Here is an 18,702-nt window from a genome sequence, read left to right as displayed (position 1 = left end):
GTTTACCAAGGGCTGTTTCTAGCGCGCCTATTTTATCCTCATCGAAGGATCCTATCAGTGGCCACTGACTTTCTCGATCCTTTTTCGTATATTTATGCCACAGCTTGCTATAAGCTATAGCGATCAGTCCATGCTTCATGAACATGTCCTTATTAGGGGTGCCTTCCAGTGGAGCCGGATGGTTCATCTCTAATAAGCGGTCCGGGCTAAACAGGCTACCAATCAGTGGGGAGAAGACAGGCATGACGGATTACAACGGGGACAAAAGTCAGCACAACCTATCTTATCACTGCGTGCAAAGACTAGACAGAATATTTCTATTCTACGTTGTTTGCAGGCGGTGAATACCCCAAGAACCAATATCGAACAGTCAATGTTCGGTCAATCAAACAATCAATGGGGAGAATAAGTAGGCACGACGGGTTACAATGGGGACAAAAGTCTGCGTTACCTACCCTTTCACTACCTGCAAAGAGAGAACCTGTTCTTCCCTGTTTGCAGACAGAGAATCTCCAGAGAACAATCCATGAACAGTAGTTCGGGCAAACAATCAATCAGTGGGGGAGAAAAAATCTCCAGAGAACAATCCACGAACAGTAGTTCGGGCAAACAATCAATCAGTGGGGGAGAAAGATAGGCACGACGGATTACAATGGGGACAAAAGTCTGCGTTACCTATCCTTCACTGCTTGCAAAGAGAGAGCCTATTGTTTCTCCGTTTGCAGACAGCGAATCTCCAAACAAATCAATCAAAAGAGTAATACTAGTATTTTCCAAACAATCAAACAATCATTTCGCAATTCGTCGTGTTTACACGACCTTACCCGGACCGCATGGACAGTTTCTTGTCTTCCGAATCCAGCGCCCGATCGTCCTCTATTCTTCGTGATCCTCGCGGCACTCCTGATGGTTCCCAGTCAGGACCGTAGATCACTCGAGAGAGGTCTGTTCGGAACCAGTGAAGTTCGGATGATCGGCTGTCAGACGAGGGTCTATCGGACAGGTGCACTCCCGATCGTTGCAGTCGTTCACTCTGTCGTCAGGACCTCTCCCACTGGATCCACGAGTCGCTGATGGGCCCCACGTTTGGGACGCCAATTGTGGAAAAAGGTAGGGGCGATTACCTTTTTCAGAGTTGCCCGGCGTTAAATGCCTCTATACCCACTCAAGTTACCAAACAAAGAGGCAGGCGCTGGAGACTGGAAGGCAGGAAACAGAAGTTTTATTCCGACGGAGCAGAACACATCAAATCAGACAACAGGGTATCTTCTCGAGGTGCTCTAACCGCATCTCTGAGGCCTGGCCTCTTATACATGAGTTTATTACTTTATTGCATGAAACACATCTCTGTCAACCCTTTGATGTACGGAAAGACATCCTCGGAATCTCCCCTTCAGGCCCGTTCCCACACACATTTACAGTTGAAGTCCCCACCCCGGTCACAACAGGTGATGTTTATCACGCAGCTGGGTATTCCGCCGATTCACGGAATGTGTGGGGTTGATCGGATCTCATAGGGTGGGGGCTTTGATCAACTCGAGGGTCCTTTGATGGGGGAAGCTTCCTACTGTACGGGGGGGCAATAAACAGTATCCGCAGGGCCAGGTGGCGGCCTGGGAACGAGGAAGACAAACGGGCACACAGGAAAAGGGGGTTGTATCAAAGGACCCGGGACCATGAAAGGAATGAAGGGAGGTGTCGCGCTGGGAACAGGATGGGATTCCGAGGCAGAGCTGCGCTGAAGAGGGGTTTATGACCCAAGGCATGTGAGAGCGGGGGTTGTCAGCGTGCGGGGGATGCTTGCGAGGTTAGGAGGGAGAGAGAGAGACGCGCTGACTATCAGTGAGGGGCAGAGAGGCCATGGTGCTCAAAATGGTTGCCGCTTACGCGCACGAATGGGCTCAAAAAGGGCAAGATGGCGCCGATAATGTTGACGTTTGCGGCCTAACTTTTAACAATCTTATGTCAAGCTATAAAAAAAACAACTAGAACTGCTTGCATCGTATGCCAGAGAGCTGCCAATGTGTTTATGGAAGCTGCGTAAATATTATGGAGTTCTGCCAACAAGATCACTGTGCTGCTGGATAAGCCATGCTGCTCCCAGTACTGGGTGCCAATCAATATGCTAAAGTTCTACAAGCGTTATGTGTGCTGTGGGAGCTTCAAGTGCTGCACAAAATACCAAGGTGCTGCAAGTACCGCGAGTTGCTCACTATGTCTCAGTTCTGTGAGTACTAGGAGTGCTTTTCCATATGATGTCAATAAAATGCTATTGCTGCTTAAATATTCTGTAATGCTGCTGATATACTGAGTGCTGCTTAATGAGCCAGGGTGCTCCCAGAGCTATAAGTACTATTCAGTGTGCACTGGTTCAGCAAGTGTTATGGGCACTGCTCAGTATGGTGTCTGTCGGTACTGTGTGTGCTACAAGGTTCAACGTCTATTTTTGCCATTTGACCACAGTGTTTTTTGTGGCACTATTAATTTTGGACCTACTATAATAAAGAGTTTTACAGTTGAAGGGACTGCTGTGTGCAAAGTTGTAGTCTTTGCCAGTGGAATAACACAGAAGCAATCCACTAAATGTACATTGTGTGTTGCAAATGGGTTTGCAACTTACAATTACCACGTTACAACACTTTGAAAATCATAACTAAGCTGTACCTTTTTTTCAGTGTTTATTTTTGGTGGTGTTCAGTGGTGTTTTCTCAGTGCTTTCCAACCTTTTGAAATCAGTGTTTATGCAGCTGCCTACATTTCCAAAATGGAAGAAAACTGTGTTTTCTAGCCTTTATAGAAGATGGTTTTAGCTGTGTTTGTTATAAAGTGCATGTTTAATTTAAAGGAGAAGTAATAGTGGGCATATCGTATCTTCTCAATAGACCTATATTAGACTATTTAAGCATAGAAAATCGGTGTATTGCACTCTCACTTATACCTCCTTACCCTCTTTCACATCTCATTACCATCACACTCATTCTATCACGACTATGTCTGGTTTAACGGACTATTAATGGATAAAAGGATTAAGAGTGCTATGTTCAAATGTTTTAATACGTTCCTGGGGAAAATTGGGGTTCATTCACCTACTCTTTACTGAATATTGAGATATTGTAGGGGTAGTCAACCCTGCCACCAGCATAGTACCTTGTGATTTTGTAGCCATGCTTTCCAAGGCACCTAAAACCACAGCAGTGAAATGCAGTTGGATAAATAGCTGAGGTAGCTGATTATTTCACACATAACAATGGGACACTTTGCAGCTTTGGCATGCGTAAAGTTTTGTGTCATGTTTTCAGTGCATGGTGACAGCACTCTTTCAACAGATACCTGTCACTATACCTTGCATTGAATGTTTAAAGCCTTGGGTGTTTGGCACGTATCCTACTATCAATGCTTAGTTGTTAGAAAAGGGGCCTGATGTATCAAAGGGTTTACCCATTCTGTGGCTAAATGTGATTGTTCATATTGGGCAAATGCAGCCATTTCACCAAACAGTGAAAGAATTAAACACTGTTAACAATCAAATTAATATTTCCAGATTTTATATAGTGTAATAATTAGATCTGTCTTAAAATTGGCTTTTAAACCCCACACCATTATTCCAAGCACAAAGAGAGGTAACAAAAATAAGAAACAATATTTCAGTGACATCCCTAAACAACTAAATATATGCAGAATAGTATTGTACCAGTCTTGCCGCTACCTTATATAACAACTTTATATGGTGTTATTCTCATCAGATCGAAATAGAAATTACTCTTTCTCTCTCGCTTTCCTTTCTTTGAATGGCATTTCAGTTTGTGGTGGTGCAGGTGATTAATCATTTTATATATGTTTACAAAGATATGGGCAGTTTACCTTTTGTTTTTGTTTTTTTAATCGATTACTATAAACTTAAACCTAAAACAAGATAGGTTTGCCATCACTATTGCTGTCGCAAACCATTGATGATACACCGAAACCTAAAAGAAGGTGATAGCCATTCACAAAGTGAAAGCTATTTTGTGAATGTGAGCTGTGGACATTGGGGTAGGGGAGAGGGGAATACTCACTGATCACTGACACCTCCGCTTGTTCCATAGATATCAATTTGCATCATGCCTAGTTCTATCACAGCCCGTGTCCTTTTAACCCTTTCGATGCTGATGACGAGCTGAGCTCGTCATCAGCCACGGGTGGCGTGTGCTGATGACGAGCTGAGCTCGTCATGTAACGCGGTTTTGCGAAAAAAAAGCGAAAAAGCCGCACAGCGCAAAAATCACCGCAGCAGCGATGTGGTTAATGGCAAGGGGAAGCTATCACAGTATTTTGCAAATGCAGAGATGGAGGTCAGCTGTTGTCCTCAAGGCTCAGTTGCTGCATTCGGAGCCCTTCGGTAGCAGCTGGAGTGGCAATCCTTCCTCATTAATATGCATAAGGCAGACTGTTTGTGAATCCTACAAATTGGCTGTTTTCCGCTTGTACCAATCTGTCTCGCGGTCAATTTACAGCTCAGCACTGTGAAAACAGTGGCTACTTTCCCGCCAGATCTTGAAATCATCAGACCCTTAGTCACAAACCATCTGTGATGGTTGTAGATTACATGAAGGTTTTTACAGACTGCTGGTTACTTGCAGGAGATGAAAGGACTGGATCATGATAAGCTTTTTATTTTTATAATTTTAAGGGTGTTTATGTAATTAGGATATCCGATTTGACATTCATGTTCATTCTGTACTATCTCCCCCGAGTGTTGGTTATATCAGAGTACTAGGTTCTGGCTTTTGGAATAAGTGTGACACTTATAGCATCTGGTGTATAGGGGTACTTGTGTTCTTGCTATTATTAAGTAAAAATCTTATTAGCGGGGTTTCTTTACTCCCTGTGATTTCTGTTTTTGACTTAACACGCCTTTAACAACATGTCAAATTGTAAAACACAAAAAGGAAATAACAATTTTTTTTGAGACCCCAGACTCCACTATTGAATGCTATCTCGTGAAGGCGGTTAGAGCCATTAGCGCTGAGATAGATAAGGCTGAGAGGCGTCTCTCGTTAGGACCAGGAAATGTACCCGTTCCCGCAAAAGCGATTGACTCACCATTGGAGTCTAATATTGAGCCTAATATAAGTAAAGAACTACACATTACCCCCCATTTGAATGTTATGTGCCTAGATCCTGCTCCAGATTCGTCTGAACCCAGAGGAGTACACAGTTTACAGGAATGTAAAGAATCACCTACCCCTAAAAAGAAAAGGAGCTGTAGAAAAAACCCAGCAAAAACGGGGGACAGCCAATAAAGGCACTAATGCCTAGATGCATCAAGGGATTTTGCATTCGCAAACGGTGCAAATCGCAAAATTCGGCCGTTTGCGAATGCAAATCCCATTTTTGGGATGCATGAAGCATTTTGCTTTTTCGCAATTTAAGAAATCGCAATTTCAGTGCAATTTCGTAAATTGCGATTGCATTTAAGAAACCGCAATTTTGCGATTTCTTAAAGGCAATGCATGATTAATTTAGAATTGCGAATTCGCAATTTGGAAGGGGTAAATTAGCATGAAGTTGAACTTCATGCTAATTTACAGAAAACTTTCAAACATGCACTAGTTGCATATTTGAAAGTTTTAATTTACAGACACACATGTCCTTGGGTCATATGTGTCTGTAAATTGCACTTACAGTTCAATTTCAGGGGTGCAGGGAGGGGTTCTTTGAACCCCCCATGCACCCTTGAAATTGCATTCACATTTTGCGAATCGCAAATTGAAATTCGCAAAATGTGAATGCCTTCCCATTGATTCCTATGGGCCATTTGGCCCATAGGAATCAATGGGAAGGGTTTTCCTTAATTGCGATTCGCAAATTGTGAATCGCAATTAAGGAAAATTACCGAATCGCAAAATAATTTGCGATTTTTTGATGCATAGCATTTTGCGATTTCTTAATTGCGATTCCTTAATTTTCGCAATTTAAGAAATCGCAAAATGTTACAATTATGCATCTAGGGGTAAGGTTCAATGTCCTAATCTAATAGCGGAAGATCCATCTAATATGGGGAATATGTGTGATGCGCAGGTTAATAAGATGATAACCGCCTTAACCCTTACTTTAGAAAAATATCTTGAACCACTAGAAGATAGAATAAATAAACTTGACGAAGAGGTTGTTAGACTTTACGGGATATTTAACAATTTAGAAAAGTTGCTTAAAGATAATATTAATAGCCAGCAGAAAGATCTACAAGGTGCAGGAACAACAACCGCCCCAGGGGCTGTATCTGATACCCCAGGGAATGGAAAGGCTGGACCACCGATAAGCTCTAATCTCGGAGTATCTAATACAGTAGATAACTTAGACCCTGTAGGACAAAGAAAGGAATCACTAAGGGCTAATTACTCCTGTGAGGCAGAAAGCCAAGGCATTAGGAATAAGGAGGCTATTAAGGTACCCATAAATCCGACAGATAAAGACCCAGAGGCAGGAACAAGGATTAGATATATTAATTTGCCCCCGGATTGCTGTCCGTATGTGGCAGTATTAGTGAACATCCCTCCCCTTAGCCTGAGTTCAATAGAAACGCATGTATCCCTAAAAAATAAAGTGGTAGACTGGATAAATCGTAATTGCGGTTTCCCTGTTAGCCATGCAGACCAGATTCTTACGACCAGAAGAGTAAATTGGATCGGTCCTACAAGGAAAACAAAGAAGGGGGACTGTGTCATTGTGAATTTTAAGAACCCATATTATGCCAGGATTACATTGGAGAGAGCTCCTGTCTTGATAGATAATGATGGCAGTATTCTAGCCCTGCCACTTGGTTTTTATATATATAGCCATTTAAAACGAGATATACCCATGGCATCAGATCGGGCATATCCAAAGCTAATTGGTCATTGCCATCTTCGCAACACTTTGCCCTCCCTATCCATAATAGACTCCTACCACTTAGTTCCCTTGAAGATTATGATTGACATAGCCCCGCCCGCCACAATAAAAGTATGGCGGGTTTTAGGAGTTTTAGGTAACAAGGGGCTGAGAAGTCAGTAGGGCAATTGTCATCCAGTCAGGTTTCAAGTCTACAGGGGGACATAGGCATCTTGGAAGGTAGGAATCTGAGTGAAGAACATGGAGAGACTTTAGATGGTAATGGAAACAAACCTATAGAGGCAAATCCTCTGATCTGTGACCAATATGGTTAATGTGACTGGGGATGATCAGCAGCTAATGACCAAGATAGTGGAAACCACAGAGAGACCCAAAATTAGAGAGTTTAGTATAGCTTCATGGAACATAGCCGGATTGACCATGAAAAGAGATATGTTAGGATGGATGGATTTTGTTAATAAACATGACATTATTTGTCTCCAGGAAACCTGGTGTTTAGAACATGCCAATTTTGATGGGTTTGTCTCCTGTAATTTACCTGCTTTGGTTCTACAGCAGATAGAGCAAAGGGGGGTTTGTTAATACTTATGTCCATTGACCTGCCGATAGAAGTTAAAATATCTATTAATGTTGGATGCCACTCACAGGTAATTTGGCTACATCAGAAAAATGTCAGGGAAGTTTTGTTAATCAACTTTTATAATAATTTGTTTGATTACACACGCCATAAGATAGTTACAGAATTGGAGAATGCAGTTGATAAATTGTGTTGTGATGAAGGTGTTATTTTGATGTGGGTTTAGGAATGACTCAGGAGATGGCTGTGTGCACTTCCTACACAATCATTATGGTGAAATTTTAAACACATTTATTGCTAAATTAGACTTGGACATAATGCAGTGTGCAAAAGACGGCAATGGAAAGTCGATTCCTACCTTTACAGGTAGAAATGCTAACACCATTATAGATCACATACTGGTCTCAACAAACATTGTCTCCTTATGTTCCATACCCCGGGTAGAAGACTTAATATTAAGTGACCATAATTGTATTACTATGAATTTAGCTGTATGGGGCAATAGATGCCCAGTAATACAAACTAGGATTAGCAATATAACCCCATGTAGATCTAATGGTACCAGGATAAAATGGAAAGGGGTCAACCCGGATAAGGTACTAAAAAATATCATTACAGTTGGTTACACTGAGATTATGGAGAGTCTGGAAGTTAATATCGAATCAGCCCAGATTTTAATGATTTTTTGTAAAATCTATGGATTTATTAATAGTATTATGACTAGGACTTCTAATAAGAAACCGATTCAGAATAGGGGATGGTTTAACCATGCATATACTCACTCCCTGAACCAGTTAAAACATGCACTGTCTAGTAGGAGTAGGGAGGGATATGGTGCTTGTTAAGAATATAAGATTGACCTATAAATTGCAACTTATCCAGAGAAAGAGAGAGCTCCAAGAGGAGGCCTGGGACAAATTAACACTGGCTGTGGACACATCTAACAACCAGTTTTTCTGGGAAACAGTTAACTCACCTTTCTTGAGGAGGTTCCTGAAATGACATCACATGTCAGCAGTAAGGCATGGGTTGCACATTTCTCTAGAATTTTTCACCCAGGAAATGTAATTACAATGGACTCCGGGGATTTAGGCATCTGGCCAATTTTACCACTAAATATCACTAAATATCACACTAAAGGATGTAGAACAAGGTATTAACAGCAGCAAGGGAGGGAAAGCACCTGGTCCGAGCGGTGTTCCAATACACGTTTATAAAGCCATACCTGCTCTTTGGGGTCCCATATTAAATAGAGTGTTTAATGTCGCTGTAATGGAAGGACCCCCTTCTACATGGGGTGAATCAATAATTATTCCCATTTTTAAGAAAGGGGATAGATCCAAAGCAAAAAATTACCGTACGATTTCTCTTTTAGACTCATCAATTAAAATGATGAGTAGGGTTCTACTAGTTAGGCTAGAGGAGTGGGCTGAGGAAAATGGGATCTTTTATGAACTAGTTGGGGCAGACAATTCTGTTACAAAGGATGTGTGCACTGTTTTCCAGAACTATAAAGTTTCATTCTTTCTTATGACTATGTAATCATTCCTTGAGACATTTCTTCATGTTTCAAAATTAAAGATTTATTCATATTTCATATTAAATTGTAATCATATTCCAGAATTTCATCATTATATAATATTTTCTCAATTGTCTTTCATTCTACCCAATGCATTTCGGGTCTAAATGCTGACCCTTCATCAGGTGTATGTAAGGAAAGAAACAGAAACTTAATGAGCTAGTCTTAGCTTGGTAATTACACTGTGTGGTCATAGCTTCCAGTATGGTGAACCTTAGTTGAGCTATGTTATGTCCAGTTTCGTTCAAGTGCATATCTATTGCTGATTTTGGATTTTTCTGACGAATGTTACTTTAAGTAGGTTTAGCCACTGCCGTTAATTTGCATTATTCGTCGTACGAGCCGTTTTTAACTCCCGCATCAAATCCTTCGTTTTATCTTTATCTTCAGTTTACTACACGAAGAATTTTCATGAACCACATTCAATTCAGACATTGATTCCCAAACACACTCTCAGGATGACTATATTCCATGAGCAACATGAATAATGTATATAAGATCATATGAGTTAAATACTTACATAATGTATGACTGTATAAACTTTCTGATGTAGTAATGATGGTTTTTGTAGCAGCAAAATTAATGTTGGATATAATGTTGTAATTACCAAGCTAAGACTAGCTCATTAAGTTTCCATTTCTTTCCTTACAGACCCCTGATGAAGGGTCAGCATTTAGACCCGAAATGCATTGCGTAGAATGAAAGACAATTGATAAAATATTATATAATGATGACATTCTGGAATATGATTGCAAATGAATATGAAATATGAATAAATCTTTAATTTTGAAACATGAAGAAATGTCTCAAGGAATGATTACATAGACATAAGAAAGAATGAAACTTTATTGTTCTGGAAAAAAGGCAACACATCCTATGTGACAGAATTGTCTGCCCCAACTAGTTCATATTTCTATTAGCGCTTCCAGACAAAGCGCGTGGATGAAGTAGCACTCCTAGAAACTGAGAAAAAATCACATATAAATAGAAAAACACGAGTGCATCGAAGAACTTGAACTCATATTGAAAATGGGATCTTAACACATCCCCAATACGGTTTTAGGAAAGGGCAAGGAACCCTTGAACAGTGCATTAATTTGGATTTAATAATAGGAAAATATACATGTGCAAAGCAAGGGTCCCTTTTCCTATGCTTCGCTGATCTAGGCAGCGCATTTTATTTAGTGGATCCTGCCCTGTTATGGCCGATCTTACTAGGTCTTGGTGCCTCAGAGTCTATTATCTTTTTTTTGCTAGGCTTTATGAAAAATTATTGACATCTGTGCGATATGGCCAAAGGGGTGAGTGTACCCCCAAATTTGAAGTTAAACTAGGCATCCGGCAAGGCTGCATCCTTGTCCATTGCTTTTTACACTTTTTATTAACGCAGTGGACGCAGGACTTAATCTTGTAAAGTCGGATGCACCTCAGGCGGAGGGTCAAGACGTGCCAGTTCTGCTTTATGCAGTTGATGCCGTACTTTTATCGAGAACTCCTATAGGATTACAGAGGTTAATAGATAAGTTTGTTGATTTTATTAAGGGTAGAAAATTGCAGATCAATAAGACTAAAACTTATTCTATGATTTGTGACTCGAGGCCTGGGAAAACCAAATCCTTCTTTGTAGAAGGATAGAAAATACAAACAGTACATAAGTTCTGTTACTTAGGGATAATTTTTTCCGGTAACGGTAAATGGTCGCAGGAAATGATGAGTGTTAGGTCCAAATTGGTAAAAGTGTGCAAGGGTTTTTTAGGTTTGCTGCCAAAATTGGGGACTGTAGAATTAAAGATATGGTGCATATTTATCAGTCTAGATGCACCTCAATTGCACTTTACGGTGCGGGGTATGGGGTCATTACCATCATGATGATTTGCAAACAGAGGAATATAAGTTTCTTAAAAAGTTGCTTTGTTTGCCCACTTCTGCATCTTCTGATTTAATACATATCGAAGTGGGGATCAATTACCTGACAGATCTAATTGGTTTAAGACCATTATTGTTATGGAGATCTATATAGTTGAAAGAAGAGACTATATTTAACAGAAACATTATTAAAGATTGTCTCCAATTAGATAATTGTTTAAAGATTCCTTGGCTCAACTATATAGTACAAACCTTCAAAGACCTATTTAATATAAATATCTTAGAAAACCCCAATGGAGTAATAGAAATTCGCAAGATTGAATTGAAAAATAAGTTTTTGCGGGAGAAAAAATGTGACTGTAAAAAACAGGAGTGGGCTTTGACAACTTGCAAGTTCTATTACTCTCATTTAGAAACTGAGGGGTACCAGGCTTATATGTGCCAGGTAACCAGGTCATCACATCGATTTGCTCTTACAAGAATGAGATTAGGCCTTGTGCACCATTTGGTAGCATTTCCTTGTGTTAAAAAGTATCCCTCTTCACCGCGCCCATGTGATGGACATACTACACAGAGCACTTTGCACTTTCTCCTTATATGTGACTTGTATTTGAACCTCCGTATTGCTTTCCTTAAACCGTTGTTTAAAAAATATCGCACTTTAACTACAAATGCGGAGTCTGCTGTTTACCATGCAAGAGCCTGATATTTGTTTTTATATTGCAACTTATATTTTAAGACCAATTAATTTAGAGAAAAGTATGATGTTTAAAAAGTGCACTAACAGTCAAGAATGTACTCCATTGATATAATGAATTGTATAGGTGTAATCATGTTTTAATATTTGCTTTTATGGTTGTTTTTATTACAACTGAATAAAGCTTATTGAATTGAACTGACTGGATCATGAGTGCAGTGGGTGATAACAAACCTCTTTCCATAAAGATTTCTTTGTCCTGTGAAGAATGTCTTCACTAAGTGACTGTTTCCAAGAAGAGAGAAGGAAGCCTTGTAGTATACATGAAATACACTTAGTTTGATGTATTATTAGATTGTGTTTTCTCTGACAAAGAAGTGACTTGGGGCTTGGTCCTTGACTGAGTCACTCTAATATTTATCTGCGGTTCTTGTGGAGATTGTTAATAGTGTGTTCGCTGTGATGCAGGATGAGAGTGCACATTTGTTGGCTCTCTGTGGTATTTGTGTGGGCTTTCTTAAGTGACAGGTGCGTTTTACGGATGTAGCTGCTTGCTTTAATAATGTGTGGGAGTCTAGTTATATTTCTTGACACTTTAACATTTGGCTGCTTGTTCTATACCACTTTACTCTGCCACCACTGTCACTCTGGTGATTTGTTTTGGCATAACTTTAACATGACTAGTCACATGTGATTTGTGTGCAGCCCTTATATGCCTGAAGAAATGTGTTTATTTTGTGGTTTTCTTGTATAGAGCTACACATTACCTAGGCCACTCCAGAGTATGACAAGGGAAGAGGAAACACATGACATGTAATACTTTTGACTATTTTCAAAATCCGAGTGTTAAGTTACTCAAAAGTGTAAGAGTAAATTACACTTGTAAATTACTGAAAAATGTAAGTTATCTTTGTGAATAGACCCTGCAGTTTGCCAAGGATTTCTAGGCCCTTCAATATGGTTGAGATATGTATGCTACACCTTTGGTGTACATTTACATTCTGATTTTGTGAATAGTTAATAAGTAGTAACCTTACTCAAAAGTGTAATTTACCTTTGTGAGTCAGACCCATAGAGTTTTGAATTTTATCGTAGATTCGACGGCCAGCGAATGGAGAGGTTTCGGGATGTCTTGTTATGAGCATGTTTCTGATACTACAGGCCAATTCTGACTGTAATTACATTCTTGTTTAAATTGAGGATGAGGTATTTAGGCAGGCAGGGGTAAGAAGGGTTCATTTTAAAGAGCTGATACTTCCTTAATTTGACTGCAGTAGAGAGAATACATCTCTGTACATCAATCCATCAGATGTGAGTGACAGGCCCTTAGAGCTGGTGGGTGGTTTGGGAGGTGTTCTCGTGGAGATGATAAATGTTCTGGTGAAGAAATGAATCAGTAGCTCTGGGGAGGTTTAATTAATTGCTGGGGCAAGTTCCTTGAAGCGGGGGAGTTCTCCATATGAGAAGTGTCTTTGTATAGCGCACTTTTACCCTTTGGTCTCTTGGCACTGAAATGACAGATGTTTTTTGACACCCTACTCATTCCAGCCTCTTGCACTTTAATGACAACTCTCATAAATGCAAGCAACAAAACAACTATATCTATGGACTTTTAGCCAGAACAGCTAACGCATTCTGTGACCTGGGCTGAGGGACCCGGGGACCCATCCTCTTCACCCAAGGTACTTATGGGAGTGCAGGGCAACACACATATTGGCGCGAAGCATAGAATGGCATATAGCAGCTGTGCTGGGGCATGACTTGTGCACATTTGTACGGGAGAATCCATTTCCCCTGTGCATTGAAGGCCAATTACCCACCCTCGTACAGACTGTTCAAAGCAGGCTGGGGGAGAAGGTTGAGAAGTAATATCTGTATTGTTTAGAGTTGCTCGAGGAAGCAGGGAGAGTTCCAATTACTTAAAGGCGTAGCAGGAAAGAACGTGGGAACAGGAGTACAGGCACCACATGTTTCAAATAAAGCAAGGAGGGGCACTGGTTTGGGCACGTTGGACTTTAATGCCCATGGACGTCATTTAGCAGTTGACAGGGGTCGCAGCTGTGAACCCTGGCTTCTCCTTCGTGGAGAAGTGTGGCTCAATGATTAGAGTGGCAGACCCTGATGCAGAGGTTTAGCCCGGGACCAGGGTTCAATTCCCCGCCTCGGTGGGTCTTGGACTCAATTTCCACGGTCCTGATAATTCTCGCCTCGGTGCCTATTCCAAACATGGAGTCCCACTCTGCAACTCTGGGCAATAGCTTGCTTAATCTCCACAATGGCCCCCACAACGCTAAGGATGCCTGGCCTCCACCTTGGGGGTGCCCAGGAGTGGACGCCTCACAGGGAAAGCCAGGATGGGTTCCACAGCGGTATTAGTACAAGCGCCTTGAGACCTTTGCGGGTGAGTAGTGCGCTATACAAGTATCAATTTACATTTTACATTTTTACCCCGGGCACCATCCATCTCCTACCCAGCCCACTATCACTAACATTAATCAACTGCAAGTATTCTAGAATGTTGCTTTGTTTGATGAAATCACCTGGGTTTTGAGATCTGGTGTGACCCCATTCACTGGAATCCCCCTTTAATGATAAAGGCTCAGTGTGCTGATCACTACACAATAAAGACTGCACTGCAGGGACAAACAAGCTGTGTCGTCATTCTTTGTAATGTCCCCAACCTTATAGGTTGGGTGATGTCACTTCCTGTAATGTCATTCATGTCAAATGTAATGCATGGTCACTTCCTGTGATATAATTGTGATAGCCCGCTGTTTAGTGAGTTCGCTTGCATGATGACGTTATTAGGGTTCGGAAATGAAGGAGTTCGCATTAGGAACTGATAAAACAAAAAAAGAAGATCTTTTAGTTCACTGAAGGTGAAGTAAGGAGAGGAAGATGAGACCATTTAGGGGTGGGAATGTATATGGGGAGAGGTAGTTGACTGTGTTAGGGTGTTTGAAGGGACATTTACATTGTGTGTCTAAAGCCAAAGGAAAGGGTGCATTTCAGAAATGTGAGCTATACTTGCTACTTCCAATAAATGCATCTTTTACACCTTCGATGCTCATGACGAGCTCAGCTCGTCATGAGGCACAGTGGAGCTGTGCTTATGACGAGCTGAGCTCGTCATGAACTCAGACATTTATAATTTTTCAGCATACAGCGGGAAAATGCACAGCAGCGATGTGGTTAAAAAGCAGTGTTTCTTGTGCTCCCCTGAGCCACTGAACGAATGAGGATGGTCAATTGAAATAAAACAAATTAACAATTTACGTGCTGTGGAATATGTGAGAGTGTAACTTTTGAAATTGTTGCTTATGTTGTTTTTGAGTAATCTCTGTTTATCTGACATATTTTCGTCCCTGCCCCCCCCCCCCCCCCCCACCCCACCCCTCGCGCTCACAGCTCTAGCCACTGTACTTAGTCGGCAGGGTTGGCTTTTTGGGTGGATAATTGAAGAGTTGGTACTTCGAATTAGTAATTGGGCATTTGGTGGTGTCAACACATTACGGAGGCAGCTGAAACTGCCAATTGCGCTAATTAGTTGAAGAAGAATAGCTGTTAAAGTTACAGTTAATGTAATTAGAAATGAAAAAATATATGCATCACAATAAATGGATACACTGGACGCAGAGAACAATTATTAAGCGCAATTAGTTGATGAATCTCATTTCTTAAATGTGTCTCATGGTAGGGAGAAACATTACACTGTACATCAGTGACGTGTGTAGTGTAGAAGTGAAAAACATCTGTGCATCTCTGACGCAGAGTGGTGTAGAAGTGAGAAACATTACACTCTGTACAGCAGTGACGCGGTGTAGCGTAGAAGTGAGAAACATCACACTCTGTACAGCACTGACGCGGTGTAGCGTAGAAGTGAGAAACATCACACTCTGTACAGCACTGACGCGGTGTAGCGTAGAAGTGAGAAACATCACACTCTGTACAGCACTGACGCGGTGTTGCACTCACTGGAGCAGGAATAGTACATTTTACCCCTTCACTATCCAACACTTACCCTGCTGTTGCCCTAAAAGTATTATGCGTTGTAATGGTATGCGTTGTAATGGTATGTATTGCAATGGAATGCGTTGTAAATGTTGTTTCTAAAAATGCGCTATGATAGAATGCGTTGTAAAATCATGCATTGTAATGGATGTTGCATTGTAAAAACCTTGCTGTAAAGGAGTTGTAAATGTTTGCATTGTAACGTGTTATTCTCCTTGATGGATGCTTCTAGTAAGTGGTGCTGTTTAGCTATGGTTATTTATATTTCTTCCTGTGTGAGGATCTCCCTGTGTTTGGAACTTCCTGTTACTTCCAGGTTGGTTGCTTCTAGATGGTTTGATTGACCCTTCGTTGTCCTTCCATGGGCCTTTCTTTCTATAGGTCGGACCTTCTGCGAATGAGGATTCCTTTTGCAGGTAACTGAATGCTAGGTAAAGAGCAATAATTGCTTCTAAGCAGGGATTCTTTCCGTATGCTGGAATTCTTGATGGTTCTTTGATGTCTGTTTCTGGTGAGTGGTTCTGGATGTGTTTGCTCTTTATAGGCTTTTCCGTATGTGGGACTTCCTGGTGATGACACCTCCTGATGATGACACTTCCTGATGATCCCTTGATGTCAGTTTCTAGTGAGTGGTGCTAACTTAGGATTGATTTGTTATAGTCCTTCCTGTGGGCGGGGCTTCTGTGGATGGGAACTCCCTTTGTTTCTTTCTTGGTTGCATTGTTAAACATCACATACAGTACTTGACCTGGAACATTCCATCTCCCTCTTGAAGGGAGAGTCTTGAGACCATGCAGGGACCTACTAGGGCATATACAAATAGAAGTGGAAATCTCTGTACACACGTCCTTTTCCAGACAGGACAGAGACTTACAATTCGGTGTAAATGTTTTGAGTGGTGGTGGTATGGGGAGAGCTTGACTTCTTATTTTTATGTTTCGGAAGTTTATTTCCTTATTATTAAATTACATTAGTTGAACTGGTTAATTTTTGGTGGTGAAATGCACCCAGGGTTTCATGGAGCACATCAACCATGACCATTACCTTAGCTTATTATTACCTGGCTTAAGCACTAGCGTATACAAATCTCCAGCGCTGCGGTGAGATTAGTAGTCAATGTAGGGGCAAGTCCAGATAAGATCAGTGTTGTGTTCAGTCACTGTAATTGGCCAGGGTCTTTACTGGTGGTGTTATTATAGCATACTACATGACTATTGCATGTGGTCTCTGGATTGAATTCGTGCGGGGCTTTAGCGATACCCTTAACCATGAGCGTCACTTTGATTTTTGATTGCCTCCACCTGAAGATTACTTCTGAAGTAATGGCAAACAGTGCTTAATTTCAGCCGGTGGTGTCCTGTGCTCTGCACCAGCACTTAATTGTCAACACCTGCACTAATTACAGTTGCCACATGCTGGCGCCATTTGTCTAATTTAAAGATGAGCAGAAGAGCAATTGTTTATTAATTCAGTATATATTAAAAACAACTAATACCTGCTGCTCAAGCTATTTTTATAACCTTGGGGGCCTGGAATAGTCTGAATTGTCACACTTGTAGTAGTGCTGCTTAGTAGTTTTGCAGGTACTGCCGTGGCGAACGCCTGTCGTGGCAATGGGTGGTGTAAGCAGTGGAGGCCTCCTAATGAGAGCCCTGGCACTTTTTAAATTTTTTTATTAAGCACTGGCGCCAAATAAATAGCCGGTCATGGTTGAGGTAATAGTCTGGTCGCTGTAGTGATCTGTCACCTGAATTATGTCTAGAGCCTGGCTGGTAACTCTGAAATACTATAGCTGCATTGTTAAGCAGTGCACTAGTCTCTGTGTGTGGTTTATGGAAGTAAGGCTGTGAGTGGGACTGTATCATCTTTACCCAGATGAAACCAACATGTAACTGGATACTTAAAAATAAGAGAAATTATTCTTGTTATATTCAGGGAGTTTCCATTCACTTTAGGTATGTTTCTGCAAAACTACACATCTGGTGAAGCCTCCTATATCACCCCATCTTCATAAAGGCCCTTTTAATTGTATTTCGTTTGTCCAGCATGTTTAGTGTACATGATTTGACCATTTTCCATGCACTGCAAGAAGTATCCCACCCTAAGGACCAACTGATCCTAGGACATGGCGTTTGGGCGTGGCCTGCATACTTTCTTGTGCGTATGTGATATTCATGCAGTGCAAACTAAACTGAAGGCCAAATGTAAAGGGACATTTAAAGAGTGAATGGGAAAGAACCTGCATGCTCAGCTGGGGAGTGGACTGTTACTGCAGTGTTATGTTGTGTTTTTTGAAGAGGCGTTGTCTTCAGTCTTTTCTAAATTCAAGCTGGTTTAGGCCGATCCTTATGATCAAAATGTTGTTCCAGATCCTGGATCCATAAATAGAGAAGGCCTGTTGCCTTGTTTTTGTCTCCAGTCTGGTGGCATCCTAACTCCAAGTATGCCAAAAGCCACTGAAGATGGTGGTATTGACAGTCAGTTAGGCATGTATGCTGGTTGTGATAGTTTGTCGATGAGGCAGCTGGTTTTGAAGATTGTGAGGGCCAGTAAGATGAGCCAGTAGATTTTCATCAGGGTAGGTGATGTGGTCATATTTCTTCAGGTTCTTGACGAGGCATGTTGTCGCATGTAGGATGTCCTTAAGAGGGCCAGTGGGGATTATGGGAGACCGTGGACCAGAGTATTGCCATCATTCAGGTTTGAAGGCATTTCTAACATTGCTTTCCAGGAGGAACAATTTCACTTGTTTTTTTTTTTACTAGGAATGGGAAAGAAAGCAGGGGGCAGACCATGTCAGGCCTTATTGTTGTTTTGGCAACATGTTCCTTGAGGGAGAGGTCAGTGGTCAGGATGAGAATAAGGGATTTGGTTTTGAGTGAAAGTTAGTTTTAATCTATTTATTGAACCAGTTTTGGACAACTATGTGTTTGTTGTTCTTGCAAATAGCAGGAAATCCTGTAGAATTTGGGCTTTAGGTAGGTGCTGGACATCCAGATCTGGATAAGGTCAGGCAGTGTTTGAGGCACTGCTTGTCTGGAAAACACTTTCAAGTAGAGATGTGAGTCATCAGAATATTAGTGCATTTTGATGCTGTTAGCT

The 18,702-nt window shown here is 41.2% G+C and overlaps 1 protein-coding gene across 1 annotated transcript in view; it reads left to right on the top strand.

Annotated features, from left to right (window-relative positions):
- The window catches only part of SGSM2 (small G protein signaling modulator 2), a 986,511-nt gene that overhangs the window by 233,921 nt on the left and 733,888 nt on the right, over nucleotides 1–18,702 (top strand). The window lies entirely within an intron of this gene.

Source organism: Lissotriton vulgaris, chromosome 2_1, assembly GCF_964263255.1.
Source record: "Lissotriton vulgaris chromosome 2_1, aLisVul1.2, whole genome shotgun sequence".
NCBI lineage: Eukaryota > Metazoa > Chordata > Amphibia > Caudata > Salamandridae > Lissotriton > Lissotriton vulgaris.
Note: the sequence above shows the minus strand (reverse complement) of the source record. Positions and strands in the feature narration are given on the sequence as shown.